Source organism: Protopterus annectens, chromosome 9.part0, assembly GCF_019279795.1.
Source record: "Protopterus annectens isolate FY-2018-M chromosome 9.part0, PAN1.0, whole genome shotgun sequence".
Classification (NCBI taxonomy): domain Eukaryota; kingdom Metazoa; phylum Chordata; order Ceratodontiformes; family Protopteridae; genus Protopterus; species Protopterus annectens.
In genome coordinates, this window is record NC_056743.1 from 1,069,677,774 (window position 1) to 1,069,699,029 (window position 21,256).

The 21,256-nt window shown below is 42.1% G+C and overlaps 1 protein-coding gene across 1 annotated transcript in view; it reads left to right on the top strand.

Annotated features, from left to right (window-relative positions):
* Positions 1-21,256, top strand: part of ESPL1 (extra spindle pole bodies like 1, separase) — a 2,570,648-nt gene that overhangs the window by 679,483 nt on the left and 1,869,909 nt on the right. The window lies entirely within an intron of this gene.

Here is a 21,256-nt window from a genome sequence, read left to right on the forward strand (position 1 = left end):
TTTCTTTCTACCATAGTTGGTAGATTATTTTCTCAGTAGTTTTTCTCCTTTAGTTATCAAAAAAAAAACTAAAACTGTTAGTTATTGCTTGTAGTGTTTTTTTCACTCTATAATGAAATTGTCAGACAAACCCACAGGCTTTAAAAAAATGCACTTCCTGTGGGCATAAGATGCCAAACTTCGATGCCCACAAGGTGTGTTTATTGCCTTGGAGACAGGCACTTGGACACCTGCAGAATCTGCTCCACATTTAATCCGAGAACCTTGACAGACAGAAAGGAGTAAGCGTATTTTAAGGAGTTGTCTTCTCTCTTCCACTTCAGGGGCTCAACCCCCTTCCCCTCTAAACCTAGTAAATTTTCTTCTCTGGAGCTCTGAAATTATTCTCCTTTGAAGTCCCCTAGGACTTTGTTGAAGCTGCCAACAAAGACTAGGGAGTTCTTGTATCTGACCCCTCTAGATCTGTAGACGTTTCAACATTCGGATCCGAAGCCTTCGGATCCTTAGGCTTTGGCTGCTACAGTTATTACAATCAGTCCAACAGCTCCCCCTCTGAGCCTAAGTCATTGGATCCGAAGCCTGGGTACTTGGTTTTGGAGTGCTACTGTCAAATATATTATGAAGCCAGTTTCACCCTTCTTGCCTGCTTAGCGTCTCCAAGCACCACAGAAGCACTCCAGGACCCCTTCCACCTCTTCCTCTAGGTCCACCAGAGGCTTGTTGGAAGCAGATGTGGATAGGATGATGTGAAAGTTTCTTGCAACTCCGATCCTGATGGTTGTCTTACAAGATCCATTTCCTATTGGATCTGTGATTATGCCTGTTACATCCAAGTCTAATATTTTTCCTTCTCCAATCCATCCCATGGTTTTTGAGCTCAAGGATCCCAGATCCCTGAAAGGCTCAATGTTGGATCAGAGGAAAGTTTCTTCCTCCACTCAGACTGGTTTCCTGACTGGTTGTGCTTTGGTACCCTCTTATCAGACTGGGTCTTGGAGCCGAATTGTTTGCGTTGGATCCTAGGGAGTAGGTTTACCTCCAGTTTTGTCAGATCCATCCCTTCCCTTTGGAGCTTTAGCTCTGGACAGTTAAGATCTGATTCTCCCTTAGGATGAGATCTGGTGTTGGCCTAGATCTGCCTTTGGAACTGAGGGGGCAAGTCAGGGCTTCTCCTGGTCATTCGGCCTTCGAGCTGGTGGAACGGGCTTTTCTGTCCAGAGAGAGCATACTTATTTCAGGTCTTAGCCCTTTTCTCTCATTGGTTCCGAGCTCTGAGTTTATCAAACCTATTCCACAAGACAGCCAGTTCCAGTGGAAGAATCTCCCCTCTCTTCTGACACCTCTCCAGAACATTCCACTGAAGAGGTGCCCCGAAAGAGAACATGTAAGAGGAGAAGCACAGACTCCACTATGGAGTTCTGTTATGGAAGACTCAGATTTTGATGGAGAGGGATCCCCCAGGTCACCAGTGGATGACGAGTCCTTTGGAGATAGAGATCCTGAAGCAGAAGAGTGGGTGGTCATCCCCCCCCCCCAAAGAATGTGTTCTTGTAGGCTTTTGGTTCTGGCCCATCTATTTCTGGGGTAACCCCTCTCCCCCAGCAGATGAACTTATCGACTCATTTTTCTTGCCGGACATGGAAGGAACCCATCCCCAAGCACCATGACAAGTTTTTGGCCGCACTTGCAGATAGACCCCCACTGGAGCAAAGGAATCACAGTTGATGCTATGATGGTGACAGTAGCCACCAAGAAAGAGCTAGCAGAACAGCTCTTCTGTCCATCTGCCTAACACTGAGTCCAGCACATTGCATAAATTTGGAAAGCCAGTGTTCACCTCAGCTATTTTCGCTCTGACTTCACTTAATTATGGCGCACTTTACTAGGCTTCAGAGAGACCTTGACTAAAGAACTATCAAGTACTGAGTCCATGTCTTCTGAGGATTTCAAAAGGACCTCCTCTGAACTGGCCACTCATCTGTTTCAAATGCTTCAATGAGGTTAATCTCTCACACAGCTGAAGGGACCTCACAAGCCACCAGTTCAGGCATCCCCATAAGGAGATGCATCTGGATACAGCTATGCAGAGCCCTTTAAGTTGTCTTTTGTTAATGCCCCATTTGATGGCACTCCTTGTTTGGAACATCAGTAAAAGATGCACTTACCCACAGCGAACAAAAAGAAAAGACCCTGTTTGCCATGGGGATCAAGCTTTCTATGTCTCAAAAGACCTTCTGTAGAAACCAGAGGTGGAACGAAAATGTTTCCATAAATCTCTGGGACCTTTCCAGGATTCATGTGGGAACAATTCCTCCAGATGTGGAGGGGGAAATTTTAATGCCGTTAATCACCCTAGAGGCAGAGGAGACCTGAAGAACCAGGGCTTTACAGATTTATTTTCAGACTGGTCCTATCAGCGCTCCAGTAGCCGCAGTGACCATGGATGCTTCTTAGCTGGGGTGGTGGGAAGCATTTCTTGGGAAGAACTGTCCAAGGCATATGGTCCCGCCAAGAGACCAACTTGCATATCGATGCCCTGGAGACAAAAGCAGTCCTTTTAGCATTGCAGGCACTTCAAGATGCTTTTCCATGGGAACTATTGCAGTTTAGACCAATGCCATGGCTGTAGTCTGGTACATAAACAGGAGGAACTCTATCTTATCCTCTTTGAGCAGGGGTTATGAGGGTTTAGGAATGGGTGATCTCATCAGACCGCTTTCTAATCATGACATACATTCTAGGGAAAACCAACGTGCTTGCGGACAAGCTAAGTAGATCCATTCTGATGCCTCGCGAGTGGTCTGTCAATCCGTCTGTGTTGAATATAATCTTCAGGCATTGGGGCCAGCCTTGCTCTAGCCTATTTGCCACTCCTCTCAAGTGCAGCAAGTTGTTTGACTCTGATTCCCCCATCGGGGAGTCACTGAGAGATGCTCTTCTTCACGCTTGGCTTTTGGGTCTCTTATGCTTATCCTCCCCTTCTCCTTATTCTAAGATTTTTGCAGACAGCAAGAAGGCTGAAGAGTTCAGTATCCTCATTGTCCCCTTCTGGCCTCTGCAAGTGTGGTTCCCCTTTTTGCAGTTTCATCTTTGCTATCCTCCATAGATAGTGGAGCCTACTCAGGATCTTCTCTCACCTGTCGGGGATTCAACACCCCAACTTTCAGGCCCTTAAGCTTACCACATGGTTTCTCCACTTACCTTAATAGTTAGAGACCAGACTGTCTTCCCTGGTGCGTGACATTATTTTGGTGTCTCAAAAGTTTATAAAAGTAAATGTTAAAGGTATTCTATTTGGGCGTCAGATATGGAGACTGATCCCTTTTCTAGTTAAACTTCAGTTGGCAGCAATTTAAAATTTCCACACAGGGAATAAATCTTTCATTGGCTTCCTCTAGATCGTGTAAAGCTTTTATGAAAGGCATTTTTCTTCTGAGACCTCTGATGAAGAATCTCTCACCGCCTTGGGGTCTTGCTGCAGTACTTGAAGGTTTAACACAAAAACCCTTTGAACCCTCAGACAGACCTGATCTAAACTTTCTGTCTTGGAAGACTGTTTTCTTGATAGCTATTACTTCAGCAAAAAGAATATCTGAACTCCAGGCTCTTTCAGCAAAAAAAAAAAAAAAACCCTTACATTGTTGTCAGATTTAACCCTTCTTTATTACCTAAAGTGTCTTCTGAAAATGACATCAACCACGCCACTCAGTTGCCAGTTTTCTTTCCAAATCTCTCCAATAAAGGAGAGTACATGCTACACCTTTACAGGACAAAACAGTTTAGAAAGTCAGACCAGCAGGTTTTTGTATCTTTCTTTCCAAATAACATAGGCCAACTAGTTTCTCAAGCTGTCCTAGCTAAATGGATTACAGGGGTTCAGGTGCCTAGGCAGCAAGACATTTCCATATGGTACATTTCACTGGGGACACATGACTGAAGAGACATTCAGCTGCAGAGAAATATGGCTGTTTGCAAATTCCCTGTGGGCAAAGAAAAGTGCACACTGCTATGTTCACAACTTTAATAACAAAATGCACAGGGGGAAAACAATGTCCATGGTCCCCAAAGTAACATGAGACAGCAGGCAATATGGCAGGCATCAGCAGCAGGCTGGCCAGAAAGCATGTCAGTAGCAGCAAAAATGCAGTGCACCATGGGCAGTGCCTTTATAATTGGATTATGTGGACCTCTAACACCTTCACTGTGTCTAGGGAACATTACCTAAAACGCATACTGGAGCATAAATATGACTGCAGTAGCCTGCAGGATTTCCTCCATGCTGTAGCACACTTCTACATGTTGTAGTTACATAAGTATGCACTGTACACTGAGCACAACACTCATTACTCCTTCTGCCACCATGCATTTGGTTATTAAAGCTGTGAGCATGGCAGTGTGTGCTTCTCTTTACCCACAGGGAGTTTGCAAACAGCCATATTTCTCTGCAGCTGAATGTCACTTCACCCATGTGTCCCCAGTCAAATGTACCACAGGGAAATGTTTTGCTGCCTAGGTGCCTGAACCCAGATTACAGACTCTATCTTATGGATTTACTCTTAGTAAGGTATGACATTACCAAAACCTCCTGGAGGTCATTCATCTAGATTCATTGCTACTTCATCTGCTTTTCGGTCAAGAATGTCTATTGATTAGGTTTGTGCAGCACCTATGTTTCACTTTACATATTGGACATCATATCTAGAAACAGAGCCTCCTTTGGTTTGGCAGTACTCTAGAATATCCTTCCATGAGGGCCACTCAAGGTCAGTGTAGCTGGGGACTCTGTCCCATAAGTGAGGAAGAATGAAAAAGTCAGCATTAGATTTATAAGTTATGTACTCATCATAACTAGACATGTGTGTGTTGTCTATTTTCAGTCTTCAACTACCGTTCCATCAACCCCCCCCCCCCAATCCATTTTTCTTCTGGAAGGACCTATTGGACTGTTTGGAACCTACAGTTCCAGGTTTGAGCCCTGTCTTTTCTATTTGGCTATGTGTTTCGCTTCTATTATTGGGAAATAGAGCAGCAAACTCGATCCAAAGTCTGAAGTGTGTGGCGAGTAAGATCCAAGGATCAGATCCGTAACCTGTAAGTGAGAAAGAATAAAAATGGACAACACAGATGCCTAGTTATGGTAAGTACATAAATTATAATTTCATTCACTGGTCGTCTAAAAATTTCAAGGCTTTTTTCAGAGGCACTTTACTTTCCTGACCTGTTATGAAGGATGTTGTAACTTCTTTGGGCTTATGCTTTGTTTTTGAACTACTGACTGTCTATTTTTGAAATCAGCTCATATCTGCAGAGTCTAATTCTGTCTCCCGGAAAACTTTCTGGTGATAATTACTTCAGAAAAGTGTGAGTTAGCTTTTTGTCCAGTACACAACTTAGTGTTCCATAAGAACAAGAGTCTGCAAACTAAATGCATGTTTTATGCCCTACATAGCTGCTGAGCTGAATCTCACAGTATTCTCTCTTTACCCTCTGTGTAAGAGCTCACTGAAGCACAGTGGCTGCCTTTCAGGCTTACTTCACAAATTCATCCTTAGATGTTTGTGCCGCAATTATGAGCTTCAGCTTTACTTTTGTAGGACATTACGAGCTTTTATGTTATCTCTTGATCAAAGTCATCTTTGGTGGCACAGTTAAGTTTATACTCCCATGAGGATGATCACCTAGGAAGTTACTCACCAATTTCTCCTGTTGATGTAAATGGACCTCCTTATCTCAGCTATGAAATGTATGTGAGAACATTAACAGCCCATTCCTTTCTCTGGAGGGTTATGAGTCTGGAGGTATTAGACTGTAAGAAGAGGTTTTGGTCTGTTGGTATGGAAGATAGGTTTGGATGTGAAATGGGAGAGCTATTATTGGTGAGGGCTAGGTTGGATTTGATGAAGTGTTTGTTCAATTGGGTGGCAATATTATTGGTACTCATGTCAATGTTAGGGGGTGTAGTGCTGGTCTTTCCTGGTTGTAGGATTTTATTAATGGCAGTCCAGAATTTTTGTGGGTTATTGTTTGGTTTGAATGCCTGTATAATGCACGGTTTCTTTTGTCTGTCCTAACTTGTTTTTTTGACTTTGCTCCTTAATTCCTGGTGTGCCTATTAGCTTGAGTTTTATTTTGACATCATGAGTCCCATGGTTTCTCTCTCTTTATTAGTAGACTGGTATATCTGGTCAGCCAGGGGGCATAGTTTGATTTAGTTCTGATAGGGGCAAGATGATTTTGAATGTTTAGTAAAAGTGTTATTGAAGTAGTCTATGGCACTTTACAGGGGGAGAGATGAGTGGTCTCCAGTTGCATTGATTAAGTGGAGATATGAAGTCATGGGTTTTGAAATTTTATGTAACAAATTTGCTGGAGGATTTTAATGGATTCAATTGTCTAATTATAAAGGTGGGATGGTGGTTGCTGAGGGTATCTGAGAGGTAGCCTGAGAGGATGGATTGAGATGGTCTGTTAGTAAGGATCCAATCTAGGATGGACTCCTTTTTTGATACTTGATCTACCGGTGTTGTGGTTTTGATTAGTTGATTGAAACTGTATAGGTTAATGTGGTTAGCAGGATGGAACTAGTTACAGGAGGACCAGTCGATATTAATGTCACCTGGTATGATTGTTTCTTGTTGTGATTTTTGGGATGCCCAGTCTAGAATGGATTCTACTGTATTAATGTTATTGTTGGGGAGGGTATATAGGTACCAATTATATGCAAGTGTTTTTTTGAGTTGTTGATCAGCTTGGTGAACATAGTTTCTGCATTATTGAACTTGGGTTGTTCGTTGATTAACATTTTAAGTTCAGGTTGTTTTTGTAGAGGAGAGCAATGCCTCCACCTTTTGTGGATATTCTATTTTGGCTAAGAACATTATAACCAGGTGTAACAAAGTCATTATTATTTAGTGGTTTTAGCCAAGTCTCTGAGAAGGACTCTGTCGGGGGAGTAGAGGGCCAGAGTAGCATGTAGCTCTGGGATATTGTTCAACATGCTCCTTATGTGTTGAGTATAAGGAGATCTGTTGATTTCCTGGGGGAGGTTAGAATGCTGCTTGTGTGGTGGGGGGGGGTGTTTACAGGGCCAGGGATTGGGTACATACCTCCACTAAGTATGACTTGGGGTATTTGGTTTATAGTTTTTAGGCATTTGATTATAGATGATGCATTTTGAGAAAATGTGGTTTAGTTGGTGTGGGATTACTTTGAATGTGGCAAAGTCAAGATTTGAGAATTAGATAGATATTACTAAAAAGGCTAGTTCATCTTATGAATGAGTTGGGCAGGTAGGGGGATTTGGTCTGAAATTTTGAGTCGCTAGTGTAGTGGTAGAAGGTTAAGTTTGAGGTGATGGTGAGGCTTATTAATGTAAAGGTTAGGGGCCACATTTTGCTCTGAAAAAGTGTTGATGTATTGTGAAGTTTAGTAGGGATTTGTGTGTGGCCTAGAAGCACCAAATTCCAAGTAAAGTGCAATATTGTATATGCTCTACTAATAATTCCCGTTTTATTGGCAGCTTCTGTTCTATATGCTACTAAAAACTCTTAGTGCTGGTCTTTCATTTAGAACCCCCTATTTCTTTCCCTTTGCCTATACTCTATCAGTCCTGGATAAGGGAAGGCAATCTCTAACCTGCAGTCTAAATAAATTCTTGGCTGCCTCCCATTCTATTACCTTTCCCTCTTATTTGCTCCCAATACCTTGGTTCCTTTGCCAGTTTTCTCCAATAAATTCCAGCCCCCTCTTACCTATTGTTTATATCCCTAATTGCAGTCAGCCCTATCGGCGGAATCTCCTTTCTACACTCCAGTGTTGGTTTAGTTCTAAGAATGCTTTCTGCTATTTTATGGATATAATAATCTGTGTAATTGTTATTCTCCTTAAAGGTCTGCAATCCAAAATCCCAGTCTCTCCTTGTTTGTTGAGCTTTCCCCCTGTTTCAACATCATCTTTTCCACTTCGATTTGTAGTTTTCTACTTGTGTTATGTATAGGAGCCTTAACTGTGTAGCTCTGAAATACCCCTTCAAATTGGGTAATCGCAATCTGCCCTGTTCTACTGGAAGAATCAGCATATCCCACTTGACTCTTGCCATCTTCCCCCTCCCGGATAAAGTCCTTCAGCACTTTATTAATGGCTATCCACAACTTCTCTGGTTGATAAAAGTATGCCTGACCTGTGTATAAGATTAAAGGAACTAAAAACATTTTGACTGCTTGTATCTTGCTATCCATATAACAAAGCTTCAGTTTTCGTATTTTTTTTTGTTTAGTCTCTTCCCACATATCCTTAGCTGCCACACCACAGCAATTTTTAATCCATACTCCTAAATACTTCATTTTATCAAGTCCCCATAAATATGGTTATTACTGAAACAATTCATGCATGGGTACATAATTTACCACTATTGCCTTTGTTTTAGCTTCATTAATTTTGTATGCCAAAAAGATTTGAAACTGTTTCAAAATCTTCCACAACACAGTAATGTCCCTTCCTAGCTTTGTCACGTATAAAATAATATCTGCAAATAGCCAGCTTTTCTTGACTGCCATACAGTTATATCCTTGAATTTCTGAGTGAGCTCTACTGTTCACTGCCTTCTGCTGGAAGCATGCGTATATCCACATATACTTTCCTCAGCTAGTGCAGTGCACTCCTGGGTGAAGTGCATGTTCATGCTCTACCTTCTTGGGTGCAGCACCATGTGCTTCCTCTTTATTCTCCTCAATATGGCCAAGCTAGCACCAGCAATTTGCTCCCATACTTTGTTCCTATTCCCATCATTCCACTGCCACTAATTGAACATTGGTTGTGTGGGTTATAGTTCATCTGGGGTTGTGCTCCAGCAGTTCCAGTATATTAGTGTATGATAGGGAATAGTGACTCTGTGTGTTCCTCCTTAAACGCAGAGGTCAGTCTAGTGGTCAGGCCGGCAAATAAAATCCAGTAGCCATGCAAAGCAGAGTTAAAGCTCAGTTGGATAAAATGGTGCAACAAGGTGTAATTTTTCCGGTTACAGAACCAGCTGAATGAGTGTCTTCTATGGTAGCAGCTCATAAAAAAAGGCTCAGCTGAAATCAGAATATGCATCCACCCAAGAGACTTGAATAAGGCATTAGAGACCTCGTCATCCTATGCGAACAGTCAGTCACAGTCCTGATACCGAATGCCACTGTATTTTCTGTCTTAGATGCAAAGAGTTCATTTTGGCAAGTAATGCTTGATTGCAAATCTTCGTCACTGACTACATTCAGTACCCCATTTGGAAGATGTAGATTTCTCAGGATGCCATTTGTAATAAATTCTGCAAGTAAAGTCTTCCAGTGTGCAATGGAACAGATCTTTTCAGGTTATCCCTGTGCCATAATAGTAGATGGATTTGTTGGTCGGAGTCACAGAAACCTCAGTTTGACAGAGCATGTGAAGTGAATTTAAAGCTCTATCCTCTCAATATCTCAAGTCACATATGCAGGTCATTTATTTACCAGTACAGGTTTGCAACCAGACCCTTCTAAGCAAACAGCTTTTCTTGACATGCCAGCACCAGATAATATTCAAGCTTTACAGCATTTTCTTGGTATGGCTAACTATTTGGGTATGTTCATACCGGATTTCAGTGAGTTGACACCACCTTTAAGAGAGCTAATGTGCAAAAATGTTGTATGGTCTTGTCTAGAACAGCACCAGAGAGCTTTTGATGATCTTGAGCAGAAAATTGCAACTCCATCTACACTAAGGTACTATGATGTCAAAGCAGTTACACTCTCCTGTGACGTTTTAACGTTTGGTCTTGGTGCAGTTATCCTTCAAAAGGGCAGACCAGTAGCCTATGCATCTAGAACTCTTACCAAAACTGAAATGCAATATGTTCAGATTGAGAAAGAACTTTTGGCAATTATTTGCATGTTCAAAGTTTCACAATTATATTTATGGTCAAGATATCTAGATTAAAACTGATGATCAACCTCAGTACCAGAGACTGATGGAAGATGACATTATCTTCAAAGGGCATAAAGTTGTCATTCCCACTTCCTTACAATTTGAATGTATTCAGATTTTGCATCGTGGCCACCCAGTTTCCAAATCTATCAAAAGGGTGAGAGGACTAGTATTTTTGGTCTTCTCTAGCGAAAGACATTGACAGTGTACTTTCATCTTGTTCAATATGCAGTAGTACTAAACTGCATCTGCAAAAAGAGCCATTTCAGCTAAGTCAAATTCCTGAATTACCTTGGTCAACAGTAGCCACTGACATAATCGAGTGGAACTATCAGCATTGCTCAGTGTTGGCCAACTCTTGTTTGAACTGGTTTGAGATCAATTGATTGCCCAACATAACGTCCACTCCTGTTATTCTGAAGTTGAAACATTTCTCAGTCCATGGTAGTCCATATAAGCTTATCTCTAACAATGGTGCTCAATTTACTAGTCAATTGTTTCAGAAATTTGCAAGAGAATGGGACTTTATACATGTTACTAGTAGTCCAGAATATCCACAGTCAAATGGACTATCCACAGTCAAATGGACTAGCTGAATGTGCAGTTCAGTGTGCAAGCAATTGCTAGAGAAGTCAGTGTGGCAATAACATCTTTTTGAACTTGGTCTCTGAAACACACCCCATGACGATATACTTGGCTCGCCTGCTCAGAGTTTTATCTAGGCAAACAAGAATAACCTTGCCGATCAGTTCCAGTTTGTTGAGGCCTAAAGCTAAAAACAGAGCAATCAAAGCCCAACTACTCAGAAAACATTATTTTCAGAAGTCCAGTTGTGATAAAACAAGCAGATTTCTTCATCCAATGAAAAAAAGGAGAGTGTGAGGATACAAAAGGCAAAAGGTTTTGACTGGATTGGTCAGGTAACAGTTTTATGTACCAAGCAGATATCCTGTTTTGTGGAATCTGAGGGTGTGGAGTACAGGAGAAATCGCAGACATCATCTTCCTGCTTCAGAACTGATATGGCAGCATCATTCCTGTGATACAGACGCTAGGTCTTAGAACAATCCAGACAATGTTCCTGTTCCAGAACGTGTCTTAACTTCCATTACTACTTCTGATGATGCTCCTGATGTCCCCAAGGTTGAACATTCAGCAGAGATGGTCCCAGCTGCTAGATCTAACTCTAAATTCTGTCTCACAATTTGGTTGCATCTCTAGACCTAGTGTGAAATACACAGCAGCCTGGACATAGTTGTATATATGTATCTAGTTCTTTATAATTGCATGACTAAGGGCTATCTTGTATTTATTGCATGTCAGTCATTATCGTCAATGAAGTACGATTCATTTCTCAGAGGGAGGATGTAGAAAATGTACGTGTGCTGTACCTTTAAGAAGCATTTCCAAGGACAGCACGTGATAGCTTCAGTGACATTTTTAGTGTGCAGCCAGAGAGTTAGGATGTATGAGAGTGTCAGTTTAGTTTATAAGTTTACCTAAGTTAATTATTGCTTCATTTCTGATGTTTGTCCATAATAAAGCTGCTTGAACATAACCCACGAATGTTCGTCTGTTACATCCTGACTGGGCGAACGACAGGTGGCATTGGAACCTCCTCATGCAGTTTCTGTTCCAGACCCCACCTTGGTCCTCCACTATCCTAAAAAGATCCAGGGAATAGGTTTCATCTAAGAAGGAGCTGTATTTGGGTGACACATTCCTTGCTTATGCTTCTCTGATTCCTTCTCCTTTGGACTATGGATCAGAGGAAGAGGAATTTACCACACCTGATAATCCATTTGAAGAGATTTCTTTTGGGGGGAAAAATCTACAGGATGGTGGGAGTTCTTTAAAATGGGATTTTGCTCAGACCTCTGAGGTATGTAAAAGATGTTGTGAGTTGCTGCAGATGGATTCTCCTAAACTTTCTGCTGTTCCTCCTGTTTTGGCTGTCTTGTTGGATGCATTTTCCAATGCTTCTAAAGCTCCAGACTCTCAGCCCCCTACTTGTAAGAAACCTGACTGATTCTATAGGATGGGTGGGGTGACAAGATCTAATCTTCTTTGCCAGTTTGCACTTCTGGTGTGGATGGATGTTGCTGTCCACTATCAAGTGACTGTTCAGGCAGTTTATATTCCCTCAAGTGAAAACATTGAGGCAGATGCACTGAGCAGGTCCTTAATTCAAGCCCATGAATGGATGTGTTGCAGAGATGAATGCATTTTGGACATTGTGCACCAGTGAGTACTTCTCAAATAGATCTATTTGCCTCCCCCCTCTGAACAGACAAGTTCCTCTGTTTTGTGCCCAGAGTCCAAGGCCTTCTGGTTTGGAAGGTGGGTGCCCTATATTTTTCGTGGAAGGGGATGGTTATGCTTTCCACCCCCCCCCACCCCCCACCCCCATTGCAAATGTCCTGTTCAAAATTCAACAGGATGCTCCCAATCTTGTTGGTGACTCTCTTTTGGCTGAGATCGTATTGGTTCCCTCCTCTTCTGCATTTAGCCAAAGGTAATAATCTACCTCACAGGGTAGACCTGCTTACACTGAACAAAGGATCTCTCATCCATCCCTACCTGTCCACTCAACTGACAGTGTGTGTGATAGGTGTTTATGTGGAATCAAAATCCCTTTTTCTGAGGATGTGCTTAGGGTCCTGCAGGAGGCCAGGAAACCCAATACTAGAAAATCCTGTTTATCCAAATGGAAAAGGTTTTCTGTTTGGTGTCTTTCTCAACCTAGATCCGCTTTCTTTGGATACTCCTTTGGTTCCCTTACTTGTGTGAATTGCTCACTTTTAGGTTGGCTTATTCTTCTTTAGGGCCCATTTATCAGCTGTCTCCACTTGTTTGCCTTCATCTCCTCCTTTAGCTTCAAGATTTGAGGCTAAACAATTCCTAAACGGAGTCGTTCATATTAGGTCTCCCAGGAAGTATGTTTCTCCTCCACAAGATCTTAATTTTGTTTTAGAAAAGTTGACTCTGGCTCCTTTTGAGCCTGCAGCTTCACCTTCCTTGCAACATTGCTCTTGGAAGACTGTTCTTTTATTTGCCCATAGTTGTACATATTACATTGCACATATATATTATATGTGATGTTATGTTGTGCATATACGTCTGAGCTTCAAGCCAAGGTGTCCTTGTGTACTAATCCTTTTATACCAAGGTGGTGAATGAGTTGTCCCTTAATCTGTCTATTCATTTGCCCACTTTTATCCTTCTCTGCAATCTGCCAGTGAGAAGGTGATGCAAACTTTGGATGTGCGTAGACCACTCTGATTTTATGTGGAGAAGACTAAGACCATTAGGAAATCCTAATCAGATCTGAGCATAATCTCTCCCTCCCTCCACCTCCTTGTCCATTTCTCTTCTGGATGTACTGATTACCTTTTCTTTTCCTTGGACTGGCGTTCCTAGCTCAGTTCTGAGGATGGTATGTCCATACGTCACCTTTATGCTCTCTGCTTGCTCTCTTGCTCAAGGAGTATACTGGTGATGTATGGCATACCTTAAAGCTACCTAAAGGCTTTGGTATACTGGCTGGATGTTGGGCTGCCTTTGGCAGGGGATCCCTAATGTAAGAATACTGCAGCAGTGAAGAGAAGGGCATCGACCATTGCAGTAGGATTTTACACAACCGTACTGTCTTCATGAAATATTTGCACACATTTCCTTTTAAACTGCTGTTAATTAATCCTACATGTCTATTTTCCCAGCCATCTTTGGGTCACTTCCATTTACTAAGCTCAGTCAGCATCAAATCCTTGTTATAGGCATACCATTATTTGTTCTCATGACATGGAGCAACCAGGTGAGACTTGCAGCCTCATCATGCTTGATGACATTTCGTCACTAATATATTGATTAACTTCCACATAGAGACTCCATCCTAAGAGATCTCCTTCACACAGATATGATTTCCCAACTGACAGGAAGAGACTTTCGTATATCCGGTGCATTTTGGGAATATATTGATGCCCATAGTATTGGTTTGCTGTAGTAGCATTGTGACAAAGGCACCTGTCTGTACTAAATTTTGGTCACATTAACCATTCCTACAAAATCTCATCTGCTCTTCCCCAAGTTATGTGCATGCAGATGTAGCTGTTCAAACCAAAGGATAAAAATGTCGAACAGGCAAACCTTTCAGTAAAAAAAAAAAAAAAAAAAAAAAAAACTATTCAGTGTTGTTGAAACCACCTGCCTGTAATGTCCTTTTCCTTCAACGTGTGTGTTATGGATCCAACCCCTGATCTGACTCTGCTGTCTACCCACGATGCTCCAGCCAGCCTACAATACCTCAGATCTCATTTGCCGCCATCTCATATGGATGCGGATCCTCTCTCAGGAACTTGTTTCAGTTTTTTGACTGTAGCTATTATTTGGAGAAAACTTGTATACTAATTTTTCTGCTATCCTCCTCTTATTGATGAGTTTTCTAGGTATTTATGTACATTGGGTTATACTATCGTTCTTTTCTACCTTTTGGTATTCTTTTTTTGTACCATTGTTAGCACCAGTTTTTACTTTTTGCAACTACTTTTTCCTACTTTTTTATAGGGTACTCTGTCTACCATTGCTGATAGTTCACTTTTTTTCAGATCGGTAATCTGTTCTTTCCCTTTTCCATACTGTTAGGTGTGGCTGAAAAATCAATTGGCTTTAAAAAAAAGTGCACTTCCCGTGGGCACAAAATTCCAAATTCTGATGTCAGCAGGGAGTTTATTTATTGCCAAGTAGTGGTACAGTTGAATACTAATTGCTCTATTTGTACCACTTTTAACTCTACAGCAATTTCAGATAGAAGAAATAAATGGGTCCTTACGGGATTGCTTCGTCCATCTTCAAGGGTTCAAACCCCACAGTAAACATCTTAAAACTTCTTCAGAGTTATGTAAGAGAATCCCCTACCTGATATCCGAAGACCTCCTCTACTTCCATTCTGGGTTCATCGGAGCCTCATCAGAAGATCTGAAAACCGTTGGATCCACCTTCTTTGGATCCTAAAAGAAAACCATCATATCCTAAATTCTCAGATGTGACTATCATATTGGTATAGTTTCCCAAGCAGCATTCTGATGCAAAAACCTTTGGACCCGACCATTGTTTTGTCGAAGTCTCCTCACTGACTCACTCACTTAGGTTCACATCTGACCCAGTATCTCGTCAACTGTGTTCCCCATTTCTGTAAATGACATCAAGGAGAGAATTGAGACCACAATCCCCACAGCCTTGTCCATTAAATTCTCCAGAAGTCTTTCCAAGGCCAACATGGATAGGATGAGGAAATTCCTCAAAGCTCAGATTCAAATGGGAATTATTCCGACGCAGTCTCCCATCAGGTCTGTGAGACATCCCTCCATTCCCCATGTAGTGATCTGTCTTTCCCCAATCCATCCCATGTCTTCAGAGCCCTCTGATCCGAGTTCCCCAAGAGCGCCGGTGCAGAATCTGAACCTGGCTAGGTCTTCAACTCCAACAGTTCCCCTGACTGGTTCTACTCCTATTCTCTTGGATAGGGATGAGACTGTGAGCCGAAGCTTTGGCATCTGATCCGTGGGTCAGGATCTACTGCAATGTAGTCTGAAATGTCCTTGCCCTCAGAGCTTTGATGCTAGATGGGGGGGGGGGTCTGGCTCTTTCCTCAAGGCACAGATCCCGGTAGGGTTGAGGCTTGGCTGCTTTGGAGGTTTCAGCCCTGGTACGGCCTCCCATGGCTTCTCCCAGTCTGTCTTCATTTGAGGTAGTGAGAGAAGGCTTTCTCTTCTTTGGATCCTATATCTCTTCCTTCAGGAGGTCTGAGCTCTCATCCCTTCAGATCTACTCCACAAGCACAACTTGTGCCAACTAGCATCCAGAGATTTTTCCCCTAGTGAAACTTCTGCTCTTTTCAGATACATTCCAGAGTGTCTCATTGAGGAGGTTCCTGGAAAGGGAATGCATAAAAGTGAGCACATAGATTCCCTTATGGAATCTCAGAGAATATTGACTTCAAGGAAAGGGAAGGGTCCCCCAGATCTCCACCAGATGACATCTTATTTGGAGACATTGTAGAGATTATTAAGTTAAAGGGTTGATGGTCTTCAAATACTCCTTCCCCAGAGGAGTCAGTTTTCTAAAAGCTTTTGGTTCCGGCCCATCTGTTTCTTGGGTGACTCCCCTAGCTGATCAGCTTAACCTAGTCTTTCGCCAGTCATAGAAGGAACTGGACTCTGTCAAACCAGTTCTCCAATGTCCAGACAAAATTTTGGCACCACCAAAAAACAGACCCCAGTGGATCAAAGGAGTCCCTGTTGATGCTGTGGTTGTGGCAGCAGCCACAAAAGAGGAGCTAGCTTTGCAGAGCTCATCTGTCCATCCCCCTAGGAGAGAGTTGAGTGCATTAGACAGATTTGGGAAGAGCATGTTTGCTTCAGCGGCCTTTGCTTTGAGGTCCCTGAATTATTTAGTGCACTTTGAGATGGTAGATGATTTGACCAAAGGGCTCTCCAAATCCCTCTGAGTCCATGTCTCTGCAGGAGTATAAGAAATCATCAGCACAACTGGCCACTGTCTATCCATTTCCAATGAATCCATATGGTTAATATCCTGTGCTGCAGAGGGTACCTGGCTTGGCTGCTGGTTCAGGCATTGCCATTAGGAGGCATACCTGGATGTGGTTATGTGATTTTGCTGAGTCTTTCAAGTCTATCGTCAATGCTTCCTTTGATGGAACATCCTTGTTTGGCCCTTTTGTGAAAGAAATGCTTTCTTTCTGTGAACAGGAAGGAACATCCCTGTCTGCCATAGGAATTTGCTTTTACTCTGAACGATCCTTTCCCAGAATCAGAGGGGGCAAGAAAATGTTCCTTAAATCCCATTTCACAATTTTTCCAGTTTTAACTTTGGGGCAACTCCTCCAGGGGCAGAAGGGGGAGTTCAAATGGAAGATGCCGTCCTTGCGGCAGAGGATGCCCACAAAACCAGGGTGTCTGTGATTCTTTTTTGGATTGACCCTTTCAGTGCTCCTGAGAGGATTGCCGATTGCTCACCTCTGGAGGGAGTTTGTAGGTGCTTGTCCTTGCACCCAAATGCCTAGGCTTCTATAACAAAAGATTCTTGGGTGCTAAAAATATTCAGAGGTTCTTATTTTTTCAGATTCCCCCAACCAAAAGTGAAAGCTTCTCAATGTCCCAACCAATCAGAGAGAAGCTGCAGCTGAAGACATTCAAAAGCTGCTGAACAAAAGTCATCCAGGAAGTCCCACTAGACCAGAGAAGATTCAAAACTTGCAGGAAGTTCTTTTTTAGTGCCAAAGAAGACAAGACCTGAAACCAGTTTTGGATCTAAGTAACCTGAACCTATTTGTGAAGAAGTCAACATTCCAAATAGTCACGAGAAGAAAGAGGTAATTGGGAACTGTTTCTGGGAGTGTGGTGAATTGGTGGACTTTAAGGATTCCCTGTGGGATGTACTGCCACAGATGCTGCTTGGGCAGATTAGTCTGTCAAGGGATATGATTTTTCTGAGCTATGATGCAGAATTGGAATTGCCAAGATATGGTAAGGCCTTACTGTGTCTAATAATGGTGGCTGCCAAAAAAAGCAATTACTGGAAAATGGAAATCAAAATTGAAACCAGCTATACTGGAAGTGGTGAATATGCTAACAGATAAAACTAGAACCGAGATCTTTAGAAAGGGGTAAGAGCAACCTACATAGGATAAAATAGGAATTGTGGGAACAGTGCATACAAGGAAGTAATGAGGTTTAAACGGTGGCAGGACTTAAATGAGCTATGTAATTTTTTAGTGAGAAAAATTGGGTAGATTATAAATGATGTATAATGTTTGCAATTGGGAGTGTCCGTATGGTTTGTGATGCAAAAGGCTTGCAACTGGGATTGTCAGTGTGTTCATTTATATAAATGTATGATTGCCTATGTAGTAAGTGATGGTTTAATAAAGATGTTTCTTTAAAAAAAAGGCAGAAATTAAATAATTTATTTAATATTGTTAGGTTACATGATGTATGACAATATATGTGAACTATAATGTTTGTTAGTATAGTTTGATCACTTTTATATGGATATAAATTTGTCTGTCACAAGTGATAATTCGATAAAGGTCTTAGAATAAAAATATTCCAAATGTTCACAGTTCAGTCAGTCCTGCCCTTTTTTGAGTAAGGATGATTGGATGTGCTCACTCTTCAGGACGCATACTATCACATCAAGATGAAGAGATGCTCACAAAGATATCTGTGCTTTTGGTTGGGGGCAGTCACGATCAGTTTAGACCCCTGCCGTTTGGTCTCACCCCATACCCCATGGGTGTTTATCAAGTGTATGGCAGTGTGGTAGCAACTCACCTGAGACTGCTGGGATTCCAATTATTTCCATGTTTAGAAGACTGGTTCCTTAACTGCCCCCAACCAGGGATCTCTTAGAACAGTCAAGGGAATATTTGCTCCAACTTTGTCAAAGACCAGGCATTTTAGTCAACCTCTCCAAATCAAAACTTTAACCAGTACAGAGCCAGGAGTTCATTTGTGCCCAGTTGAACACAGTACATCAGATTGCAGCTTTTTCTACACAGCATGTGGATACAATCAAGTTCCAGGTACAGCAAATTCTTGTTCATCCTGTTCCCCCAGTCAGACTTGTTCTTCATGCTTTAGATTCATTGGCAGTGGCCATAATCTTGGTTTCCTGTAGCATGTTACTATATGTGAGTTCTCCAATGGACTCCATCTCTTCAGTGGTCTCCTGTACAACACCCTTTGTCCTTCCCAGGCAAACTCACTTGAGTTTGCAAAAATCAACTTTGTTGGTGGATTCAGTTGTACAAGATGTACCTAGGCTGTCCTTTTATTCTACCTCTCCCAGTGGCCACTGAGCTCAAAGATGCCTCCCAGTTGGGGGATGCATTTCTTAGGATGGATGATTCAATGTACGTGGTCCCCTCAAGACCAATTCACATATCTAGTGTTCTAAAGATGAGAGCAGTTCTACTAGTGTTGCAGTCCTCCCTCTAGGATCCATTGTGATACAAACCAACGTGTCTTGTCTGCTACATCAACAGACAAGAGGGAACCCGATCCTAACCCTTTTGTTGAGAGGCAGTGAGAATGTAGCAGTAGGTGATCTCCCAACGCTGTCTTGTGGCAATGCATGTTTCGGAAAAATCCAATCTACTAGCAGAAAAACTCAGCAGGTCTGTTTTGTTACCTCACAATTGGTCTCGGTCAGTAGTGGAGAAGATTTTTCCATTGCGGGGGCTAACCTTACTGCAATCTATTTGCATCTTCGGGCAGCAAGTGCAGCAGATGTACTCTAATCCTCCCTCAGGGGGAGTCACAGGGAGGTGCTAGAGTCCATGTTTGGCCCTCTGGCATTTATGCCTATCCCCATTATCTCCAATTCCGAAATTCTTACAGAAAGCATGTCTGTTGAAGAGCACCGTTATCCTCATTGCCCCCTTCTGGCCTTGCCAGGTGTAGTTCCCCTTCCTTTGTTCTCATCTTTGTTATTCTTTGTGGATACTGGACCCCAGCCCCGACCTTCTCTCACATCCTTCTGGTATGAAGCTTCCCAATATTTCAGGCCTCAAACTAACCATATGGTTTCTCCAATTCTAGCAATAGATAGACAGCCCAGGCTTTCCTCCCCGGTTCAGCATACACCTTTATCTTCCCAGAAAGCTTCTACAAGGAAGATCTACAGATTTTCAATTTGGCCTATTAAGAAAGAAATTGACCCTTTTACTGCTTTTTCTTCGGTTCTAGAATTCTTGGCCATTGTTTTTCGGGAAGGTACTAGTTTCTCCACAATCAAATTAATGGCCATATCAAAGTTTCTCTTGGCAGAAAAAGCTTCCTCTAGCTTCCATATTGTGCAAGACTTTTCTAAAAGGCACCCTTTTTCTCAGGCCCCCTGCAAAAATATCAGTCTCCTCCTTGGGATTTGACAGATGTTCTTCATGTTTCACTGTTGCAGTCATCACACTTGGGTTATCCTGCCGGGGGTAGCCCTCAGTTGGCCCGAATACCAGAGGCGTAGTATTTCTGCGTCGGTTGCTGTCACTCATTGACTGATGTCAGGTTGTCAGTGGTATAAAAACAGGCAGCCAACACCACTGCATCAGTCTTTCTTGCTGAGGAGCCGAAGCAGTTCGCATGAGTGCCGGTTGGCCGCTGCCTGAGTTTTCGTTTCCAAATTTGAAGTTGAAATCTTCTAAAGCTAAGTACCCCATTGGGGATCCTTTTTTCTTGCGCTAACCGATGTCAGAAAAAGTTGATACGACAACATTTGGAACCTTCAGCCAAAAACTGATTTAAAATGTTTGTCTTTGAAAACACCATTTCTAGTTGCAGTTGCATCTGCAAGGAAAATTTTAGAACTCTAAGCTCTGTCATCCAGATGATCTTGCATATTTTTTCACAAAAAATGCTAGCTTATGAACCCAACCCATCGTCCTTACCCAAAGTAGCCTCTGAATCGAATATCAGTCAAACAAATTCATTTGTCTGTTTTATTCTCTAATTTTCAAGTGTGCGCTACATATTTTAGATGTACATAGACAACTACCTTTTATCTCAACAGAGCAAAAGATTTTCAGGAAATCTAAACAGCTGTCTGTTTCTCACACCAAACAGACTTGGGGATCCCTGTTTCTAAAGTTACTCTGGCAAAATAGATTATTCATTGCATTTTTGTTGCATATAATCAGCAAGGTCTCTCCGTATCAAAGCCTCCTAAGGCTCATTCAACTAGTTCCATAGCTGCCACTTCTGCCTTCTGGTCTAGAACTTCCATTGATGATATTTGCACAGCAGATCTCCAGTTTAATGATCCTGCCTTTATTACTCATTGCTACTAGATTTCAATTATAGAAACAGAGCTGCTTTTGGTTTGGAAGTTTCCAGAATATCCTTTCGAGGGCCACCCAAGATTTATGTAAGTTGAGGAAGAATGAAAAGGACATCATCAGATATTAGTTGTGTACTTAGCATAACTATGCATCTGTGTTCATTTTTATTCTTCAGCTCTCCACCTGCCTTCTCCCTTCACGTCATCTTCTGGAGTGATCTTATAGATATTTTGGCACCTTGAGTTCCAGGTTTGAGCCCTAGCTTACTGTTTTTCTTTTTTGCTACTCTGTCTTCGGATCTATAAGGCAGCAAACTTGATCTGAGGTATTTATTGTAGCCTGTCTGGGGCATTATTGGTAGAGAGAGAAGCTCAAGAGTTGGATCCGCAAGTCTGTGGAATGTGTCCGAGCTGTAACCCATACACTGAGGAAGAATGAAATTGGGACAATACAGAATCATAGT